Raw genomic sequence first — 6,577 nt, 5'->3', positions numbered from 1 at the left:
ATTGGGGCAAATATTCCCATAAGAAAACACTGTAACTTATATAATTTGTTCCACAGCCCAAAAACTTATGATAAGTCCTTAATAAATTACTACACATAATTACACATAACAGTAATACAATTGCATTAAATAAGAAAGATTTAAAAAAAGAATAATTATAAAGAAAAAATAAATAAATAAGGGATTTTTATTCTCACTTAACTTATAGAGTCAGGCCAACGCAGGTGTAGGAATTGCTACGCAGGAGACGGACAGTCAACGAGGAAGTAGATAAGGTGACTGCGATAATGTACTGTAACTTACTCTAACTTACACTACGTGAACTTTAACCTAACTTAGCTTATTTATTTTTTTCTTAATTTTTATATTTTTATTTTTTACATTTTTTCTTCTTTTTTATTTTTATTTTCATCACTTTCACTCACTTTAATCTTAGTTTTCTTTGCTTCACTTTCTTTCTCTTCATCATGAAAACTAGAATGCTTCATAGATTTTTAAATGAAACTATCGAGAGAAAGTTGCTTGGTGCGGCTTTTCAGAATTTTTCTGAAATGGGTTAAACAGACATCATCGAATTGCAAAACTACACATCAAACCTGAATTTTCTGTGGTGATACTTATCAATGAAATCAACCAAGTGTTGATGATATGCTAATCTCTTTTATTTCAGCTGAACTTAAGATGTGTTCTACCTCCTCGATGTCCTCTGACTCATTCAACTGCGCTTGGAACTCATTTTGCTACATGACATGCAGCTCCTCAAGTTCCTCAGGGTGAACTCTTCATGATGCTCCTTGACGAGTTCAGTGATGTCATCTTCATCGACCTCCAGACCCATGGACTTGCCAAGGGATACAATCTCTTCTACATCTTCCTCTAATCATAAGATGGTCTGTAGTCCTCGGCAGCAAAAAAATTGCTTGCCCGCATACGCAGGAGTAATGTAGGCATTGTGTGACGAATCGCAACTTTATTGCCCAAGGAATTTGATCATTGATTAGCTGCAGTATTTTCAAGATGTGAGTGCATGTGCCCAAGAAACGAACACATACAGCTAGTGTAGCGATTACACCTCCGTTGCTTTGTCTGCCCGCTAATAATATCATCAGTCATAGACCGACTGTGAATTATGTAAAATGAAACTACGGTACCAGCATTCACTCTGGGTTTTTTTTTTCTTATATTTGTGAAAATGGTGATATGGAGGACACGGAGAGGGTCAAGTTGTAATTGAAAAATTTGCAACATATCTTTGTCTTGTACGTTAAACTTTAAATACTGAATATTTATAAGTGAGTTATTGTCATACAAGCTACATTGGATAATAATTGTTTGCTTGTCAATTGTGTAGGCAAACATTTCTTTTTCTCCATTGTAGGCCATTAAGTGTTTTCTTTTCTTTTAATTTTGGCTATGAAAATAACCACTTTTTTATGATCTGCTCAGATTTTCCTTTAGTAATCTGACTCATTCCTCAGAATTTAGGTAGTGTTCTTATAGAAAGGTACATTTTTCATTTAAAGTACTGTATGTGTTCATACAGAAAATTCAACCTAAAGATCTCAATTGCTCATAGGGTCCCCTTCCCTAGAACCAAAACAAAGGGTGGTTCCTAATAAAGGTTTAAAGGCCACTCATGAATGGCAGAGGCAAGGAATAGTGACACTGCCCTATCAAGCATGACAATGCACTAGAGATTGACCATATATACAGTACATATGATCAGTGCCCAAACCCCTCTCCACCCAAGCTAGGACAAAGGAGGGCCAGGCAATGGCTGCTGGTGATTCAGCAGATAGACCTAAAGGCTACCCTAAACCTCCTATCCTTAGCTCACAAGGATGGTAAGGTTGCAGTGACCAAAGAAACTAACGAGTTTGAGCAGGATTCGAACCACAGTCTGGCGTTCACCAGTCAGGGATGCTACCACATTGGCCACCACAACCCTACTCCCGTTTGAAATTCCTGGGACCATCTACTCTATTTAGATATAATGCAGTGGGAGTGGGGTGGGCATCCCAACCAGTCAATCTGTGTGCTACACCTGGCTGCAGCCTACTAACCATAACAACGGGGCCTCTTTAAGGCCATTCACCTTCCAGATACAACAAAAGACTAAAAGAAAAGTCGGGCCAGACTCGCCCTCTGTATCTGAGAGCTTGGGTCCTGCTGCTTGCGGAAGAATGCCTTCTGACTCGACAGAATCGTGAATCATGGGGGGGCTTGTCCTGTTGGTTGCAGAAGAATGCCTTCATATTCATCGGAATCATCTCTCTCAGAGAACGCACCTGGCCGGCTCCTAGAGAGGTTGTCGTTAAAATCAGAATCTTGCTACTCTAAGCTGAGAGGAATGGTTTAGTTTAGAAAATCCCAAACGCAGACAATCGATAATTATCCATGATCAATATCTCACTCAGATATCTGAAGCCTCTACCAGTTCTGGGGTGCCGAATCCCCTTGCCTTTGTCTTTTCCTCTTCTTCTGTGGAATGACTGGAATGATTCCCAGTTCCTCCTACACTAGGTTTAGGTCAATGTTCATAGCCTTGGAGTCTACATACTGCTGGTATCTTGACGACCGTTGAGGAGAGAGACAAGAAGCAACGGAAGGCAGAAGAGCCTGTCTGATGTCAGAGCTTCTATGTCTCAGGTCAGATGGAGTGGTGACCTTCCCTGAGGACTCTGGCACCTCAAGAGGGATTTGAAGAGTACCCGCACTAGGTACAACAGATGGTGCCTGATTGACTGGTGGTACTCCAGTAGGAGAACCCAGAGTTGGGCGAGGATAACCAAATGTTCGGTCGAATTCGCTAACAGGCTGTTGTTGCCTGTTGGGGAGTGCATACACGTTACAATGCCAAACTCACAGGAGCGCTATTGCAAACTACCTTAATAGAGCTAACAGGAGTTTGTAGGAATGCTAATGAGGAGGCTTGTCCCACTGTACACGGATGCGCTATCTTTTCCAGGCAAATGAGTTATTGTAGGTAAGATGCTAGGGTAGGTTTTCCCTGACCATAACCCAGTGCTTCCAAAGCAATTCGCGCACGCAGTATATTGCAAATGCGAGACCAAGGTTTTGCCTAAACTTTCATCAGCTAGAGGAGCTCACCTTCGCACCTCATTTGATGGATGGGTGCGCGACAACGAGCATGACTCTTTCACTAGACTAGGGTCAAATTACCCACGAGCTGAAACTACGTATGGCAGAACGCGAACATTCGCCAATGCTCCAGCAGGAGCTTGGTGAGTAGTAACCTTAAGCAGATCAGCATCAGGAGGCAAGCGCACAGCAATAAGAGTGAGTTCTTTCCCCGAAGGGAAGGAAACCCCAGGCACAGGAACCAAAGATCTAAGCCGAACTAAATGTGGTGCGTTCTGATGCTCTGCCCAAGGGACTCAACGGCGGTGGACCGGGGCTGAGCACACTCTTCGAATCACCCCATCATCTTGCTCCAAAGGGGTAGAAAGAAGCATCCATGAATAAAGCACTCGTTTCCAAATCCCACGCGGAGGCAACCACTCAGGAGAGACAGGTGCTCATCCCTGGGTGGAGAGGCTTAGTGCATCATACTCAGCAGACCCTAAACCCTATGACCATGCTCAGGCCAAGGGAATACATTGTAATCTGCAAGCTGAAGAGACTGGCCAAGTTCAGACCCTGGATTCACTGCATTAGGTTCCCTCGACCGGTAATTACGAGGAGTACTAGACTGCACATGCTCTTGTTCATACACCGACACGATATGAACAAAGGGTGGACAAGCAGGTACGGAGGTGGTTACAGCTTTGGGCACAAGAGATTTTATCGGTGCATTACCTCCAGTCTCGGAGGGTAAGACCGAGGTCAACTTCAAAGAACACAGGTATGCGTCTCCTCTGTGCCTAGCTGAACCATCTCCAGCTGCCATTCTTTCAAAAGGAGGACCTGAAATCCCCAAGACGAAGGTAGTCAATGGAATGACTTCCCTTCAGCAGAGGGCAGTGCTGCTTCACTAGAGGAAGTGGTGGTATCCTCTAAGCCCAAGGGTTGTCCGGGGGTTAAACAGCCATTACTCTTACTCAATTGTCCCCGAAAGGAGAACGAGAGAGCAGAGTCAATGTGGTGGGATCAAGCTGACGAAGAGAGGAGTCGGGGTTTCCTGACCTTCGAGGAAGACCCCGAAAGAGACGAATCCCTTTAGCACTTCTTCCATTGCCTACCCAATCCTAACCCACTGAGAGGACGACCACTTCCCACACTCATTCCAAGGCGAGTCCTGCCAAGAATAACCTCTGCAGGCAGGACAAAGTGAATGGGGATCAGTGTTAAACATAGACATGAAGGTGTAGCACTGGGGCCCTTTACAGCCAGGACAAACCCACACAATAAGATCAAACAAAAACCAACCACACCTGAAAGAGAGAAAGATGTAAAGTCAAAAGCCAGTTTGCATTGTTAACGGGAAAAAGAAACAGAACATCTATACTCTTCTGAGCCAAAATCAAAAGTGACAATATATCACATGTGAATATGTGAGTAGGGTGGCTGGTCTAGCCCCCTGGTAATTACCAGAGGAGTGTTATACATGTACCTTGCTAAAAGTCTCATGGCTGGTTTCCAACTTGCCAAAAGTATATTACCTAAAAAGAGTAAATGGGTTTGTATCATGTCGGAACAACTAAATATCAAAACTGTCAGTTGAGGGCACTGGAAGTACGTCTATACTATCCGGAAACTGAAAACAAAGATGCTACTAGAGTACTGTCAAGGGGCCAGGGTACCCTGCCACCCGCTAATAACTACCAACGCTTATAATTTCAACAGCCGAAACATGGTTTGTATAGTTGAAGGAACAGCTCAACTTTCTAATAACTCCCTATACCTCCATGAGGTACTTAGCAAAACCTTTAGCCAACATAGCACATACGTGAACTAATTTCTTCTTCCACTATGAGCCTATAGACCTAAAATAATGTTGGTATATAACTAACCAGGGAAAGCTGTGAGTCTAGAGACTTGAAATAATGTGGGGATATAACTAACAAAGGAAAGCTGTGAGCCTATACACCTTAAAATAATGTGGGTATATAACTAACCATGGAAAGCTGTGAGCCTATAGACTTAAAATAATGTGGGGATATAACTAACAAAGGAAAGCTGTGAGCCTATACAACTTAAAATAATGTGGGTATATAACTAACCAGGGAAATCTTTGAGCCTATAGACTTAAAATAATGTGGGTATATGACTAACCATGGAAAGCTGTAAGCCTATACACCTTAAAATAATGTAGGTATATAACTAACCATGGAAAGCTGTGAGCCTATAGACTTAAATTAATGTGGGGATATAACTAACAAAGGAAAGCTGTGAGCCTATACACCTTAAAATAATGTGGGTTATATAACTAACCAGGGAGAGCTGTGAGCCTATACACCTTAAAATAATGTGGGTATATAACTAACCATGGAAAGCTGTGAGCCTATAGACTTAAAATAATGTGGGGATATAACTAACAAAGGAAAGCTGTGAGCCTATACACCTTAAAATAATGTGGGTTATATAACTAACCAGGGAGAGCTGTGAGCCTATACACCTTAAAATAATGTGGGTATATAACTAACCATGGAAAGCTGTGAGCCTATAGACTTAAAATAATGTGGGGATATAACTAACAAAGGAAAGCTGTGAGCCTATACACCTTAAAATAATGTGGGTTATATAACTAACCAGGGAGAGCTGTGAGCCTATACACCTTAAAATAATGTGGGTATATAACTAACCATGGAAAGCTGTGAGCCTATAGACTTAAAATAATGTGGGGATATAACTAACAAAGGAAAGCTGTGAGCCTATACAACTTAAAATAATGTGGGTATATAACTAACCAGGGAAATCTTTGAGCCTATAGACTTAAAATAATGTGGGTATATGACTAACCATGGAAAGCTGTGAGCCTATACACCTTAAAATAATGTGGGTTATATAACTAACCAGGGAGAGCTGTGAGCCTATACACCTTAAAATAATGTGGGTATATAACTAACCATGGAAAGCTGTGAGCCTATAGACTTAAAATAATGTGGGGATATAACTAACAAAGGAAAGCTGTGAGCCTATACAACTTAAAATAATGTGGGTATATAACTAACCAGGGAAATCTTTGAGCCTATAGACTTAAAATAATGTGGGCATATGACTAACCATGGAAAGCTGTGAGCCTATACACCTTAAAATAATGTGGGTTATATAACTAACCAGGGAGAGCTGTGAGCCTATACACCTTAAAATAATGTGGGTATATAACTAACCAGGGAAATCTTTGAGCCTATAGACTTAAAATAATGTGGGTATATGGCTAACCATGGAAAGCTGTAAGCCTATACACCTTAAAATAATGTGGGTATATAACTAACCAGGGAAATTCGTGAGCCTATACATCTAAAATAATGTGGGTATTGTGATAATAATAGTTTGCCATACTGTTTTTGGGGTTCAAGCCATATTGTCCTGATGGTAGCTTCCTATAAACAGCTTTCTAAGGGATATTTGGCTACAGTGATACTTCCAGAGAATTGACCATAGGTCTCCAGAA

The sequence above is a fragment of the Palaemon carinicauda genome, chromosome 38, assembly GCF_036898095.1.
Source record: "Palaemon carinicauda isolate YSFRI2023 chromosome 38, ASM3689809v2, whole genome shotgun sequence".
Taxonomy (NCBI): domain Eukaryota; kingdom Metazoa; phylum Arthropoda; class Malacostraca; order Decapoda; family Palaemonidae; genus Palaemon; species Palaemon carinicauda.
This window is presented reverse-complemented; position numbering follows the sequence as displayed.